We start from the raw sequence: 17,567 nt of genomic DNA on the forward strand, positions 1-17,567 counted from the left end.
ATCCTGAAATCTTGAAAAACAAAAACAAAGTTGGAGAACTCTCACATTCTGATTTCAAGATCTTATTACAAACTTCCAGTAATCAGGATGGTATGGTACTGGCATAAGGTTAAATATAGAGATTAATGGAATAGAATTAAGAGCCCAGAAATAAACCCCCACCCTTAAGATCAACTGATTTTTGACAAGGATAACAAGATACTTTAATGGAAGAAAGAATAGTCTTCTCAACAAATGTTACTAAGAAAACTGATATCCTCATAAAGTATTATACACCATATACAAACAGGAACTCAAACTGGGTCATAGACTTACATGAAAGGGCTAAAACTATAGAATTCCTAGAAGAAAACACAGGAGTAAATCTTTATGGCTTTGGGTTAGGCAATGGTTTCTTAGATATGACACCAAAAACATAAACTAAAAGAGAAAAATAAAGGTCACTTCATCAAAATAAAAAAAAAATCATCAAGAAATACATCAACAATACCATCAATAAAGTAAAAAGGCACCAACGGAGTGGGAGAAAATATTTTAAGATCATATATTGGTAAGGGTCTTGTATTCAGAATATATAAAGAATGGTTACAACTTAATATAGAAAAGACAACTCAATTAAATAGTGGGGAGACGATTTGAGTAGACCCTGTCTTTGAAGAAGATATATAGTTAATAAGCATATGAATATAAACACATTTAGTCATAAGGAAATGCAAATCAAAATCATGATGACATACCACTGCATACCAACTACAATGGCTGTAATACAAATACAGATAGTAACAAGCGTTGGCAAGGATATGGAAAAACTGGAAACTCCACACACTACAGATAGGAATGCAAATGAGGCTGCCATGTTGAAAGACAGTTGGGCAGTTCTTCAAAATGCTAAACATAATTGTCACATGACTCAGCAGTTTTGCTTTTGAGCATATACATAAGAGAAATGAAAACATACATCTACCTAACAACTTGTACATGAGTATTCGTAGCAGTATTATCTGTAATGGCCAAAAAGTGGAAACAACCTAAATGTCCATCAGCTGAGAACTGAATAAACAAAACTGGGATATCTACATAGTGAAATGTTATTTGACAATGAAAATGAAGAAACTACTGACTCGTGTTACAACATGGATGAATCTTGAAAACATTATGCTAAGTGGAAGAAGTAAGATGCAAAAAGCCACATGTTACATGACTCCATTTATATAAAATGTCTAGAATAGGCAAATCCTTTGAGAGAGAAAATAGATTAGTGGTTGCTTGGGGAAAGTGTTCAAGTGGGGGTGGCCAGCAAAGAGTGACTGCTAGTACCTACAGGGTTTCTTGTAGTGGTATTGAAAGTTTTAAAATTATGTTGTGGTGATGATGGCACAACTGTGAATATCACTAAAAAGGGTTGAAATGGTGACTTAAAATGGATGACTTCTATGACATATGAATTATATCTATGGAAGTCATGTTAAATCTGCTATAAAAACTTCATTTATTTATTTATTTATTGAAGATTTATTTATTTATTTGACAGATAGAGATCACAAATAGGCCAAATAGGCAGAGAGGCAGGCAGAGAGAGAGGAGGAAGGGAAGCAGGCTTCCCGCTGAGCAGAGAGCCTGACGCGGGGCTTGATGGGGGGCTGGATCCCAGGACCTAGGGACCATGACCCAAGCCGAAGGCAGAGGCCCTAACCCACTGAGCCATCCAGGCGCCCCTATGTATTTATTTTTTAATTTAAATTCAGTTAGCCAACATATAGTACATTATCAATTTCAGATGTAGAGTTCAATAACTTATCAGTTGCATTTAACACCCAGTGCTCATCACATCATGTGCCCTCCTTAATGCCCATCATCCAATTACCACATCTTCCCACTCAGTTTCCCTTCAGCAACCCTTGTTTTATTCCCTGAAGTTAAGAGTCTCTCGTGGTTTGTCTTCCTCTCTGATTTATTCCCATTCAGTTATCCCTCCCTTCCCCTATGATCTTCTATTTTGTTTCTTTAATTCCACATATGAGTAAAACCATATAATAATTATCTTTCTCTGATTGACTTATTTTGCTCAGAATAATATCCTCCAGTCAAGGGTATTATGTTGATGCAAATGGTAAGTGTTCATCCTTTTTGGTGGATGAATAATATTCCATTGTAAATATGGACCACATCTTCTTTACCCATTCATCTGTGCATGGACATCTAGGTTCTTTCCATAGTTTAGCTATTGTGGACATTGCAGCTATAAACATTGGGGTGCAGTTTCCCCTTCTTTTCACTACATTTATATCTTTGGGGCAAATACTTAGTAGTACAATTGCTGAGTCATAGGGTAGCTCAATTTTTACCTTCTTGAGGAACCTCCATACTGTTTTCCAGAGTGGCTATACCAGCTTGCATTCCCACCAAAACTTCTTTTAAAATGCAAAACTAGCTGTATCTGCTACAAGAAACTCACAAAATATAAGTGTACTAAAGGGGAGAAATGTCAAAATATCACATTAATAATGATATTGATCTCATTTTGGAGGGCTTGCGCTATGCTAGGCCCTGCTCTATAGCTTTTCACAAGTCAGAACTCATTTAATCCTCATAATAACCCTATGAGGTAAGTTATTATCCTTATTTTATAGTTGAGCAAACCAAGACACATTTCACACAGCCAGCACTATCACAGGCAATTTCTTTGTAGAGCCCGCAAAGTCAATCCCCTGTCTTTCAAGAAACAAGGTCAACTTCTGGGACTAGTAGGTATTCAAAGCTGCCTCCATCTGCCCATTAAAAGTCCAAAAGGGCAGCTCAGGTCTTAGACCGTGAGGGTGTGTCCAGTTGTGCTCAGATTGAGCTTTGAGGTGATGGGAAATGGAGGTCAGAATTCATGTTCTCCCTTTTCTGTGAAGTGGTGGATAAGCAAACCCAGAAATGTTCCCACACCAAGACAGATAGAAGTCCAAGTTAGAGTTGTTATGTCTGGTTTCCCAAGGAAACTTTGAATGGCTGTGAGGTAGAGTTCTCTCTCTTCTGAACTCTGCATTTTTGTAACACAAGCAAAGAGAAATTTGGGTATGCCAGCAGCAGCTTTTCAATTCCTGTCTGAGAAAAAATTAACATTGTTCCCAAGAACAGGAAGAGGTTCGGGGTGAAAGAGAATGCACTGAAAGTGTAACTGGATTATCAATTATGTTACTCAACCACCAGACAGAGACCTGTCTCATGCCTAGAAAGTGTCTTAGTCTTCCTCGGAGATGACTCAGAATTAATGGGACTCTGGTTTCCTCTGCTCTAAGTGTACTCAATTTCTAAGTGACTGCTTTGTAATAAGATTCAGCTGCTCAGGTTGAGATTCCAAGAGGATGAAATTGCTTTCCAGATGTTGCTAGAGTCAGAGAACCCAGATCTCTGTAGCTAGCCCTATAGATGCTCTCCTCATCTTTTCCCCCCATCCCCCAACACACACACACACACACACACACACACACACACACACACACACGGGACCAACAAGGCCAGGCTTCCTTCCCCAAGCCAAGGAAGTGTTTCATCTAGCCTAGCTGCAGGCACAGAGGTAAAGTGTTCTTTTTTTTTTTTTTAATTTTGGGGATGTGATTACAAAAGTCATGCACTGTCATTATGAAAAGTAAAAAGATGTTCATATCTGACTTTGAGCACTTGGTGCGTCAGGTGCTGTGCTCATGAATTCACTCCAATGACTTCACTTACTCATCCTAACAACCATTGAAGCAGGCATTATAACTATTACTTCCAATTTACACATGAAGAAACTGAGACTCAGAGTGGTTGAATAACTTGTTAAAAGTCACCCCATGGCAAAACTAGGGAACAAAACCCTGTTTGAGTTTAACCCCTACACTGCATTGTTATAATGCAAAAGGGAATGTGTGATGTCCTGCAGAGAAGGGCAACCAAAGAGTGTGGGGACTAGATGACGTCCAGGGTGCAATGTATGAGCATACGGCATAGGGCATCACTGGTACAAAACTATCTAGAATGGCGGCACCTCAACTACTCCCAAATAGGCTCTTCCTCCCTGGAGCCCTGTCTTGGTTAACACCATGAACACCCAAGCCAACAGATCACCAAGGATGAGCCTCTGCTCCTACTTCTCCCTCACTTCCCCAGATCCCAAATCCCCAAGTTCTCTTAGTTCTCTTGCCAACTATCTGTCCCCTCTTTCCCCTTCTATCGTTTATTCATTAATTCAGAAAAGGAGTGAGGGCAGGGGTCCTGGCCTCCCTCTCCAGTATTTTTAAAATAATTGCCTCACCTCTTTTTTTCTCTCTCTCTTTTCTCTCTCTCTCTCTCTTTTTTTCATTATAATCATTTTTTATTAATTTTTTATTTTTTATAAACATATATTTTTATCCCCAGGGGTACAGGTCTGTGAATCACCAGGTTTACACACTTCACAGCACTCACCCAAGCACATACCCTCCCCAATGTCCATAATCCCACCCCCTTCTCCCAAACCCCCTCCCCCTCTTTTTTTTTTTTTCAGCATAACAGTATTCCTTGTTTTTGCACCACACCCAGTGCTCCATGCAATCCATGTGCTCTCTAATACCCGCCACCTGGTTCCCCCAACCTCCCACCCCCCACCACTTCAAACCCCTCAGATTGTTTTGGAGAGTCCATAGTCTCACCTCTTTAATGCATCCAAGGTGTGGCACTTAGGAGGTGCTCAGGGAGTGTGGAATGAATGAATGAATGAATGAATCTTCTGCACTAACACCAGGGTCTTTCTAAAAGGTAGTTTGAATCATGGCACTCAGAAACTTTCAGAGGTTACGTATTTTCTCCAGCATGCAGTCTTAGTCTGACATTCAAGACTTTTCACAATCCAGATCACATCAGCCTAAGCTCCATTCAAACAAAATTACTCATGCTGACACAAACTTTCTTGTCCCTTCTCTTGACAGACACACCAAATCTCACGTTGGACTTCTTGTATTTCTCAGTCTCGCTTCCAGACCAGGTGAGGGCTGAATAACAGGCTCTGGCCAGTGGACTCCTCCCATGATGCATCATGTTGCAGAAGAGATGGATGGGTTGGTCCCTGAGAGGTTCCAAGTCTATATGTTACCAGAGTATGATCTATCCTCTCCTGACCACTCCACACACCTTTGGTCTGTCTAGAGGGAGATTTATCCTCTTTCTCTCCAGCTGAAATTCCTATCATCCTTCAAGTTTCAACTAGAGTATGACCTCCTCTTGGAGTCAGTCATTCCCATCTCTCTTTACTCTCAGAGCACTATCATTACCTCTATTTCAGCGCAGAGCAGAGCTCATCTGACAAAAAATATAAAGGCTTGTCTCTCACGTAACATTGTGAGGTTTAGAGAGCATGGACTGCATTTGTTTAATTGATTCTGTCTCCCACTGGACTTAGCCTTGTGATTTGTACTTAGAAATAGTTAGTGTGCACCTAATATTAATTGGGTCAGAGGAAAAAGTATTTACCCCTTTACCTCAGTGTATGCAACTGGGGGTGGAAAACAAAAGCTTGACCCATCTGAGCCTGGAGGGCACAGTGGTTGGCAAGGATTAGAGAAGGTTTCAGGTGAACAGGTTTCTAGGCAGGGTGTGTGTGTTGGGAGGTTGCTGTTCACAGAGCCCCGTCATTGCCATCCCTCCCCAAATCCCCCAGGAAATCCAAAGCCTGTGCACAATCTGGGGGAGCTAGGGAAGAGCCTCTGCAGCTTCCAACTGTTTACCTCCTGGGTACCATGGTGACGAGAGATTGGTCACCATGGCAACCCCATTATTACCCAGACGCAGCAACCTCTGGCAGATAGTGAATGAGGACAGAAAAGGCATAAAAACTGGTACACCAAAGACAAGGGGCACACGCAGTCCTGGCCAAAGTCCCCGCTAAAGAGATTGAGATCTTGCTCTGACCAGTCAGTTACCCACAGAGCGAACATTCAGCTTCTCCTTGCATCCTGCGCCCAGCAGGGACCTCATTTATAGCTGAACAGAGGCTGAAGAGGAAAAGAGCATGGGCTTGGGCATTCATGGGAAGTAAGGGCAGTTTGTGTCTTCCCTACCCCCACTCCTACCAAAGGAGCTCCCACCAGCTCAGTGTAATCCCAGCTGGGTTTCCTAGCCTGGCAGAATTTTCAAGAATCCAAGACTTTGGCATACAAGACCTGGTATGGAGAACACAGTCTTAGTAGTCACCTCCCCTCTCTTTGCCCAACTTTTCACTGCCCTTTCCAATGATTTCTCACTGAGGGAGTATGTGACTTTGTTCCCAGACATAATACTGGGTATTATGAAGGAAAGTGTGTGTGTGTGTTGTGTGGAAGGCGGGGGAGGAAAGTGGTACTGGTGGATGGTCCTTAGAAAAAGGTAGGGGTCTTGGGGGCGCCTGGGTGTCTCAGTGGGTTAAGCCGCTGCCTTCAGCTCAGGTCATGATCTCAGGGTCCTGGGATCGAGTCCCGCATCGGGCTCTCTGCTCAGAGCCTGCTGAGCAGAGAGCCTGCTTCCCTCTCTCTCTGCCTGCCTCTCTGTCTACTTGTGATTTCTCTCTGTCAAATAAATAAACAAAATATTAAAAAAAAAAAAAAAAGAAAAAGGTAGGGGTCTGGACAGCCCAGTCGGGGAAAGAGCCCAAACCCAGGTGGGAGCACCACTGCCCTGTAGTTTGGGGTACAAAGGACCATATCAACCCATTTCCCCTTTGGAAGATTTGGTGAGGAATGTCCACTGTCAGGCTCTCTGGTTTCCAGGCAAGAGGTTGCAGAACTCACATTGGGAGTCCTGAGCAAGCAAAGTGCTTGTTGGAGGCACCTGACCCATGGACGGAGGACTTCGGGTCCTTTCTGCTCTTCCCTCCCTTTATCCTCAGCCACAGTTCTTGTCTAGCTGGAGATACCCACTTTAGAATGACAAAGTATAAAATCTCAGCAACAGCATAAAGTAGGGCAGTCATGAATTGAGGAATTACAAAGGGAGAAAAATGAAACAGCCCTCTATCTCCCTAGTCATCCAGCTCCAGCTCTTATTGAGGATTGTGGGAATCCCCAGGACAGCCAGAGTGTGAGGAAAGGCTAGCCCAGCTCCCTTGGGAATAGTGAGTGGGGAGAGAAAAACCTGAGGACTTGGACAGAAAGCCCGTATGATTATCGGGTTAGGGGATTGCAAAGGATCAGAGGGCCTGCTGCCCTTCTCCTTAATACCTAAGCACTAAGCCCAGAGGCCCGGAGTGGCCAAGATCGCAGATTATGATTTTTATTATTTAAAAAAAGAAGAAAAGGAAGAAAGAAAATTGTGATTCTCACTTCCCTAAATAATTTGAACTCTTTACCTCCTCCTCAGCCCACCTGTCTCTGGATCCCCAACGCTGAGTAGGGTCTTGCAGAGGCAGTCCCTCAATCCTGGTCCACTGATCTCCCTAGCTCCTGCTGCTTCCAAACCACAGACACAATTTCCCCACATGCAGTGTGGACTCGAGGAGACTCTGCAAATCCCTGACCTGAAACCACAGAAATGAGGCAGCGGCCAAAGAGCCTCTTCCAGGACAAGCCGTGTTGGAGGCGTGGGGCCCGGCCTCTGGATTACAGGTTGTCTTAAGGAGGTGTTCCCGATTTGGTGCCATTCCCAGACCCCCTACCTGTCCCCAGTGGGAGCCAGTCCAACTCTTTCTGCCTCCGGCTCCGACGGCTCAGCCCGGCTTGGCCCAGTGCGGTTGCCGGACGTGAGTATAAGGGGTGCGGTGGACTGGGCACAGGGGGGGCTTTGTCCTGTGATCTGGCCTGGAGGGGGCGGGGTGTGCCGGGGATGGGAACAGATGCCCTGAGCGGGCCCTTTCCTCTGCCGCTTTAACTCGCGGAGACGCGGCCCGTTTCAGCACCGGGGGCTGCGGACAGCGCCACTACCGCACTAGTGCTTCGCCAACCCCACGGCCCAGCCGGGAATTTTAAATCCACCTCTTGTCTGGATGGAATCAGAGACCCAGTACATCTCCCAGAGCCCCCAAGAACTCCCAGCGCAAGAGCCCCTACAATCCTTACCCGCTAAAGTTTGAGTTCTCTGCGACGCGCCTCTGTCTGGCAAAGCGTCTCCTCCTCGCTCCCTCCGGGTTCTGGGCAACAGCTCTGGTCTCACTCTCGCCCCAGCGCTCTGGCCCCAGGACCCTCCTCTGCGGATGGCGGAAGGAGTCTGTTGCCTTCCTCTCTCTCTCTCTCTCTCTCTCTCTGGGAAAAGTCAGGTGAGGCTCTGGAGTCTCAAAGGCGGTCCTGGAAGAGGCAGAAGCTGCCCATTCCTATCAGCATCCCTTCCAGGGGAAAAGTGGGCGAGCCAGGAGCAACAAAACAAGGAAGTCTGCCTGTCAGCTCTGGACTCTCTCTTAACCGGGAGCCGCCACCTTGGACTCTTCCTGGGATGTTTTTACCAGTAATGTAATCCACATTCGATGAGGACCGTGCAGAGATCTGGGAGTCTGAAGTTTAAAGGTGGGAATATATATCTTTTAACTCGCTTGCAATTTAGGGAGGGTTTTAGAAACAAATCTCTCTTATGGATATTGTGTATTCTCCTTACAGAGGTTTGTTCCCTTCTGCCAGAATGGACACCACCCTATTCCCTAACCTAAACATTAAAACCCACCAATCCAGCCAAAGGAACTTAAACTCCTGTTGGAGAAAAGAACTTAACAAATCCTCCACATTTCTCCAGACTCAATTTCCCCACAGAAACCATATTTCTAAGTACACACCTCTTCATCAAGGATGAAAACCTAAACTCATCTCCCCCTCACTCTTTGGTTCTGGATTGCAGGAACAGGTCCCAGAAGGAACCTAGCCGCCTTGTCTGGGATGATATCTGGAAGCCTTTTGGATTCTGGTCCCCATAGCTGATACCCTTATGGGAAGACACTGCAGGAGCAGATCCCACAGCAGCCTGAAAATTAGAGGACTTGGAGCTCATGGTATTTCCTGAACATACCTATTAAATTGTCTATTCATGGAGCAGATTGTCTTTAGAAGGCTTAACTTCTTGAGTTCATTCAATACTTGGAGAAATCAAGTGTACATTATTCACTGGGGAAATAAAGAATTAGAATCTCTCTCTCTCTCTCTCTCTCACACACACACACACACACACACACACACACACACACACACACCCCTTAAAGGAGGAAAGCAAAACCCAGGAAAATTTTCCCCAAGGAAATGTCAGGTTTAATTGTTCAGATTCAAGGGATTCTGATAGTGGGAAAGCAAATAAATGGAAGTGGTGAATCAACAAAATGGAGTGGAAGCCAGGGAAGTTGGAGGAGAGGAGAGTTCTTGTTTTATTATTTGGGTTTTTGGAAGAAATCTGAAGTAAATCTAGCACAAGTGAAAACATAACTCATGAGAGTATGCCTCATCCAAACCTTTGGCATCCTTGATCCAAAGACTCTCCAGCTTACATCAGTTACCTTGTATAATTTTTCTGCAGCCCTATTGTCAGGAAATACTTTCTTTTCTCTAATCCTAGTAATTTACACTACAAGTTAAAGCTGTTTCTTGTAGGAAAAGGGAGGATTAGAAGCATATGGTTATCATTTATTGTCCAGAAACATTTCAGAGCGTCAAAATAATCCTAAATATTGATTTGGAGAAAGTACTAGGTACCATGAAACAATTTTAACACATAATCCTGAAAGTGAAAAATCCCTTTGGACTTTGTTTTTGAAATGCAGACCATTCCTCAGATCTGAGAGGGGGGGGGGTACACAAAACCTTACAAAATTAACTTATAAAATGAAGTGGAGAAGTATCCTGAATCTGACAAAATGAGGTAGAGCATCAATGACAAGACTGAGGACATAATTAGCTTTTAGGAAATGATGTGTGTGACAATAGTTATTACTGAGGAACTTTCCATACCTGAAAGGTACAGATAAACTGAGACCAGAAATGAGCAGAAAGAACCTGGAGGGGATATATTTATGAATTTGCCTGCAAAAGGAAACCAGCAGCAAGATTATGGGCTGTCAGGAAAGAGGGTCCAGATTTGGCCAAAGAGTCACTAAGTGGGGTGGCCTCTGAGGATCTGTCCTGTTGCTCAGGTTTCATCTGAGGTACAACCAGGTGTGTATGGCACAGCATGGAAGGGACAGCAATCCTTTGTCAAGATGGAGAATACAGTCAGCACTAAGCAATCCCAGATGAGTTAGTGGGTGTCCTAAGAGGTCCATGGCACCAAGAGACCCAGGAGAGGGATCCTCAGAAACCTAAAGCCTTGTGCCACAATAGGGAGACCTCAGGGGGAGGGAGCTATGGATAAGGCACCATTTTCTAATTCCAACCAGGCAAGTGATATTGGGGTGGGGGAAGACCAGGTGAATCCTAGGTTGCTTCAGCCTCAGATAGTACTTACTAAAGAAATGAATAGGGGTCCATGTGGGAAAGAGTGGCACCCATGCTTCAGGAGCTGAGGAAAACTGGACCTGGGGAAACTGGTATGACAAGTTCTACCTGCCTGTGATTTCATTGCCAGAGAAATAAAAGGATAAAAACTAGCTGTGCCCAGAGGGATTGAATTCGAGCATGAGCATGAACAGGTGTGGCTTAGGGGACTCCCCAGTAAGGTGTAGTTTTAAATTGTTTTTAAATTTTAGAAAAAGTGTGATTATGGTCTATGTAGTCTGGGATTTGCTTTTTCCCCCCAAATTAAGATTCAGTGATGTTACTTCTAGCAATAGTTCTTTCAGATTTGCTGTGTAAATATATAATTCATTATTTAATCCGGATGCCTATTATATATTTTGATTTAAAAACTTGGGGGGAGGAAATAAATTTTTCCTACTCTAATTGTGTAAAATCTGCCCAGTCCAAACAGATTTCAGATGTACTGGGGACTTGATATTTACAGACCAGTGTTAAAAGTCATGTAAATTGTGCTATAGGTGGGTAGCAACTCTGCCTCTTCTGCTGGGGGCCATATGGTGTCAAGTGTGTTCAAGAACACACAATCTGATAAGGAGATGAACCAGACTAGCAGATGATAAGTAGAAATGCAAACAGATAAGCCCAGTTATCAGTAAGGGGGAGAGTGTGGGCTTGCTCTGGCAGATGGTTTAGATCCTTGGCAAATGATAAGGCAATTTGTAGGAAGGGCTTTTGGGAAATAAAATATTTATTCAGAGGCAGGTGAGGTTCGCTTGAGAAGCAATGATGCATCAACTTCCCCAGGAGGAATTCTCTCAGTCAGTGCAAAGTCATCAGACGGAAAAGGCCCCAAGGTGGGAGAAGCAGTAGTTTTCAGTTTCTAAGGCCACTTTGCCTGCTTCTCAGGCAATGAAGTTGATAGTCTATTTCCCTCACTCACCTGGAAGCTGGCAAAATAGAAGGAAAATAAAATTGAATTAAGGAGATGTGAAGACTTGTAAATTCTATCCAAATATCATTAAGAGCCTAAGGAGGGCTGTGGTGCCCTAGGATCTAATCTACTTTGGCCGCTGGAGATGTCCCTTCAGGTCAGACTTGCAGGCAGTCTGCCTGTGCTTGCTCTCGCTTCTCTCTCTATGACAAATAAATAAATAAATAAATAATCTTAAAAAAAAAAAAAACCCAACAGACTTTATTTTGAAAAAGTTGGTGTCTAAAGTTTTATGGAAATCCAAAGAATCTAGATTAGACATAAAATGATTTTAACCTTGAAAAACAAATAAAGTTGGAGGATTTATATTACCTGTCAGGACTTAGGATAAACCTACAACAATTAACAAGAGTACAGTATGGGCATAAGAATGGACTGACTAGTGAGACAAAGTAGAAATTCCAGAACGCCTCCCCATGTATATACAGTCAACTGATTTTTAATAAAGGTGCCGTGGCACTCAGTCAAAAAAGAACATTCATTTTTACAAAATGGTGGTGAAACAATTGGAGTATGTATCAATATAAATCTCAACTGCTCTCTCAGTCTACACAGGAAATTTATGGTGAGGTGAACCACAGTACAAAACTACCACCATAATGCATTGGATAAGATATTGTGAGACAAATGATAAATTTTGAACAAGATCTATAGATTAGATAATTGTGTCAGTGTTAATTTACTGATTTTGATCACTGTACCGTGCATTTTTTTTCTTTTTTAGAGAATCCTCATTTAAGTTCTAGAGATAAAGGAGCATTATTTGTTACTCAGTCTCAAATCATTCAGAAAAAAATCTGTGTGTGTGTGTGTGTGTGTGTGTGTGTGTGTGTGTGTGTTAGAGATAAAGTGAAAATGGTAAATGGTAAAATTGTTAACATTTTGTTAACATGGTAAAATTGTTTATGGGTTGTGGATGAAGACTAAATGTAAAATTCTTTAGACTGTTTTTTGCAACTTTTCCATAAGTCAAATTATTTTAATAAATATTTCAAAGGAAATGTATAGACAGAAAATATTCACAATACATACACCTGACAAATGACTCACTTCCAGAGCTTATAACAATTTATACAAATCAACAGTAAAAAAGATGACCCAATTAAAAAATGGGAAAAATCTGAATAGACATTTCATTAAAGAAGCTCTATGGCAAATACACACATGAAAAGTCTTCAGTGTCATTACTAATAAAATAACCAATTACAAGTTAGAAATGCAAATTAAAACCACAATGAAATACTGCTACACACTGACTAGAACAATTAACATTATAAAGACTGACAGCCCTAAATTTGGGCTGATGTGGAACATGCATACATGGATGGTAAGAACGTAAAATGAAACCTCCACTCTGGAAAACTATATGGTACTTTCTTGTGAAGTTTAATGTATACTTAGTCATGCCCTCGCATTTCTAGTCTTAGGTGTTTTCTCAAGAAAAATTAAAACATGAGTCATCAAAATGGTTTGTACACCCATGTTTGTAGCAGCTTTATTTATAATGACTGCAAACTGGAAATAACCCAAATGTCCATCAGTAGATGAAGGGATAAACAGATTGAGACTTGTTCAAACACGGAATCTACTCAGTTGAGCCAGGAGCCTGACATGGGGCTTGATCCCAGAACCCAAGGATCATGACATGAGCCGAAGGCAGATGCTTAATTGACCAAGCCACCCAGGTGCCCCTTCTTTGTTTATTATTATACCCAGGCTGGCACGTAGTAGCAACTCAATAAATACTTGCTGAATATGTGAATCCTAGCTTTGAGTACCAAGCTCCAGGAATGTACTATATCTACATCTATCAGATAGATAATGGGGATAATATATGTCAAAATGCCTCAAAAAGTAAATAATACTCAAATTTCAGCTGATGCCATTCCAGAAGAAGGTCTTTGTTTTTCCCTACACATCAATAACCACCTTACTTGCTTTTCATCCTGCAGGTATTATCTTACCCTTTTCAATGTTGGACATTAAAATTCTCAGGGGGACAGAGACAAATATCTAACTTATTTGAGTTGATTATGAAATGGTCCTATGTATGGGGATGTTTGAAAGCTGCTGATGAAGGGAATATGGTTTGTTTTGACCCTGATTTCACCGGGAGTAATGAGACAGCACAACAAGAAGTTTCAAGCACTTAAAATTTCAAACCCTGAGTGGAGACTTGGCTGAAGAAGTAAGAGTTTCTGGGGAAAGTGATTCAGACCCTCTGGACTGACTTCACGCAGTTTATTATTCACAGCCTCTGGGTGACATTTAAGTCATGCAAATGTATCCTGCTTATCTGTGAGTGGACACAGCACACACATCTGCAATGACACAGAGCAATGAATCACTTATTTTAGCGGAGACCAGGGTATTTTACATTTCCATTTCACTCTGTGAAGTGCGGCTTTTGGATTTTTCATCTCTATTGAATTCTGATTTCTTACCAATGGCTAAATAGAGGATTTATCTCTTTCTTCAGCCTCTCCCTCCCTCCTTCCTACTTCCTTTTTATCCCCTCTCAATCTTTATCCTTTCTTTCTTCTTCCTCTCTCTCCTTTTCATCTCCCTCCTCTGTTCCACCCACTCCCTACACTGGCTTCCACCTTCCCTTTGGAGAAGGGGGTACTGCCACCATTCTCCTTTGCCCTTTAAAAACTCACAGCCTGTGTGTTACATAGGCTCCGCAGTTACTGTTAATGCTTGGGGAAATGAAGGGGCAAAGGGATCATAGGAGGGAGACTGGGAGGTTCTGTGGGATCATTGGCTGTAGCAGATCTCCTGAATATCTGACCTCATTCCTCAAACATGACCCCCTGTACAGAAAAGACCTGAGGCACAGAGTGGGGGAGTAACTAGTTCAAGGTTATATGGTGAGTTTGTTTTGTTCTTCACCAGTCACCAACTTTAAAACAATTTTTTTTAATTTTTCGGTATTTTAATAGGCAGGTAAAAGAATCTCATTGTGATTCAATTAGCATCTCCCTAGTGATTAATGATAATAATCCTCTCATTTGTATTTGCTATTCATATATTTTATTTGTTCAAATCCTCTGTCAATTTTCAGAAAGTTGAGTTATTGTTTTAGTTATGAGAATTTTTTTTTGTTTTAAAGATTTTATTTATTTATTTGACAGAGATCACAAGTAGGCAGACAGACAGGCAGAGAGAAGCAGGGGAAGCAGGCTCCCTGCTGAGCAGAGAGCCTAATGCCTGTTGATCCCAGGACCCTGGGATCATGACCTGAGCTGAGGGCAGAGGCTTTAACCCACTGAGAGACCCGGGTGCCCCCAAGTTCTGAGAATTTTAAGACCTATATTCCCGATACAAATTTTTATCAGTTATATGACTGGCAAATACTTTCTTTCCAACTGCCGTTTATCTTTTCATTCTTTGGTTTTCAAAAAGCAGACATTTTTCATTTTGAGGTGTAACTTATATTTTTTATATTTATAAACCATGATTTTACTGTTGTATTTAAGAATTATTTGTCTAGGGGCGCCTGGGTGGCTCAGTGGGTTAAGCCGCTGCCTTCGGCTCAGGTCACGATCTCAGGGCCCTGGGATTGAGTCCCGCGTCGGGCTCTCTGCTCAGCAGGGAGCCTGCTTCCCTTCCTTTCTCTCTGTCTGCCTCTCTGCCTACTTGTGATCTCTCTCTGTCAAATAAATAAATAAAATCTTAAAAAAAAATTATTTGTCTAATTCAAGGTTATATCGATTTTCTTTTCTGTTTTATTCTGGAAATTTTATAGTATTAGATAAATAAGTTTAAAATAAATTTAAAATCCATTTTGAGTTCATTATTCATTGTATAAAATATGAACTGAAGTTCATTCTTTTTTAAATATATGTATATCCAATTAATCCAGCACCATTCGTTAAGAATCAGAGAGAAAGAGAGAGGCTATCCTTTTTTTTTTTTTTTTAAGATTTTATTTATTTATTTGACAGACAGAGATCACAAGTAGGCAGAGAGGCAGGCAGAGAGAAAGGAAGGGAAGCAGGCTCCCTGCCGATGCTGGGCTCGATCCCAGCACCCTGAGATCATGACCTGAGCAGAAGGTGAAGGCTTTAAAGATTTTTTTTTTTTAATTTGAAAGAGATCGAGAGATCACAAGTAGGCAGAGAGGCAGGCAGAGAGAGAGGAAGGGAAGCAGGCTCCCTGCTGAGCAAAGAGCCTGATGTAGGGCTCGATCCCAGGACCCCGAGATCATTACCCGAGCCGAAGGCAGAGGCTTTAACCCACTGAGCCACCCAGGCGCCCCAAGGCTATCCTTTTTTTATACCGGTTTATGAACAACTTTTTTCCTCATAAGAGTGTCAACACAATTCAGTATAAAAAAAGACAGTGACCACCTTTTATGATCAGGTGCTATCTTTCTAACCAGATCTGTCCCACATGTCCCCTGAGTTCCTCCAGGGTTATAATGGGAGATGGTGAACCTGACAGGTTTCTGTTGTGTCTCTAACCTATTAAAAAGAAAGCCAGAATTTTGCAGAAATATCAGACTGACAGCTTTGCAATTTTTGAACTAAGGCTTGCTCTTTTCATGCAAGATACTTTATAATAATGCTACCAGAATGAAACCTGCTTAGAGAGGAATGCTGAAAAAACATGAGCTCTGGTGATAATGATACCACATTCGCAGAGCTTACTCTGTGCCACACACTGTGCAAAGCACTTGTAAATTAATTCATTTAGTTTCAACAACAAAGGAGGAAACTGAGGCAAGGAGTGGTACCCACTGCCGTCAAGTTAGGCTGGCACTGGAGGTGGATTCTTTTTTTTTTTTTTAAGATTTTATTTATTTATTTGACAGAGAGAAATCACAAGTAGATGGAGAGGCAGGCAGAGAGAGAGAGAGGGAAGCAGGCTCCCTGCTGAGCAGAGAGCCCGATGCGGGACTCGATCCCAGCACCCTGAGATCATGACCTGAGCCGAAGGCAGCAGCTTAACCCACTGAGCCACCCCGGCGCCCCTGGAGGTGGATTCTTACATGCATTTAAACTGTGTCCCTGTGGTCTCTGTCACACAAGGAAGCTGGGCCCCCAGGCCCTTTCAGGACTCAGAAACCTCCCACCAGACACCCATGCAGAGTGATGCAAAGGTTCAGGCTGCAAAAAATGGTTGGTAATGTGTATGAAGCCCTCACTCGATCCAAACCCATCTGCAGAGTCAGAGGAAAGGTTAACAGGCTGGGAGAAGTAAGGTGTAGTCACTTTGACCTTATCCTGAGTAGCCAGTTTCAGATGGGTTAACTACTGAGGAATCAATAAATGAGCATCTCCCCAGTGTGAATGATGCCTTCTCTCATTGGTTGTCCCCAAACAGCAAACCGCTATGAGTGGTAGATCTCTTCCTTTTCAGTTTAGATAATCATGCCTAGTACTGGCAAACAGTGTTACCTAGCCAAATCCTCCAACAATGGGATCTCCTATTTTATTCCTGATAGTATATCTGGCCCACCCATAACTGTCACATTAGCCAGAGGTTACTGGATATACAATGCAAAATATTATCAAGTAGGGACCAAAAAGCTTGTAACTACAGGTCCTGTAAAAGGACATGTATGGCTAGGCCATACACAGGTCTCTTTGCCAGAAGCCAAATCAGAAAGGACAAATTAGGGTCTTCCTGCAGGCTTTAGGTAATGAAAGATCTTGCCTTCCGTATTGCAGAGGGGCTGCCTGGAGAGGCACCAGATGGCCCACGCTGGCCACTGCTGGGGCCTAGATTGAGTTATTTCTCTGAAATATGCACACCCCGTCAGGGAATTTTGAAGCCCAGGAGCAAGGTTGCTTAAACCAAGGTCCAACCATTCTACAGATATGTATTGAGCACTTATGTGCTCTGCTCATCTCACCACATTGAGAAAGACTTCCTACTCTTTGTGAATGAGCCAGCAGAGTCTCAAGACCCAGCCACTCACTTCCCAGAACAAAGGTTGATGAGCTTCTGAAGGACTGTTGGAGGAACACCAGGAGGGGCACTAGCCTCAACACAGTTATCAGTATCTTGAAGGGAGTTAGAGCAATTTGATTCTGAAGGGGGCTTGATGAGGGCTTCCATCAACCACTTGATGCCTGGGAAGAGGGAACTAGATCAGGGTGAAACCACCATGCATACCTGGAATGACAGAGGGTGATTTCAGAATTGCAGTGACATGTTGGAAGGAAAACGTC

The 17,567-nt window shown here is 42.6% G+C and overlaps 1 long non-coding RNA gene across 3 annotated transcripts; it reads left to right on the forward strand.

The window, feature by feature from the left end:
- The first annotated feature begins 5,803 nt into the window (after positions 1-5,803).
- On the forward strand, positions 5,804-9,052 carry LOC309871071. Of its 3 annotated transcripts, none has more exons than XR_014315007.1 (4): positions 5,804-6,167; positions 7,336-7,714; positions 8,224-8,471; positions 8,797-9,052. It is a non-coding gene; the product is annotated as an uncharacterized lncRNA (long non-coding RNA). The 3 variants fall into 3 exon arrangements; XR_014315008.1 differs by having other exon boundaries at positions 5,804-6,036; XR_014315009.1 differs by having other exon boundaries at positions 5,804-6,036; positions 7,336-7,594.
- Positions 9,053-17,567: the final 8,515 nt, after the last annotated feature.

This window comes from Mustela nivalis, assembly GCF_964662115.1.
Source record: "Mustela nivalis genome assembly, chromosome: 8".
Taxonomy (NCBI): Eukaryota; Metazoa; Chordata; class Mammalia; order Carnivora; family Mustelidae; genus Mustela; species Mustela nivalis.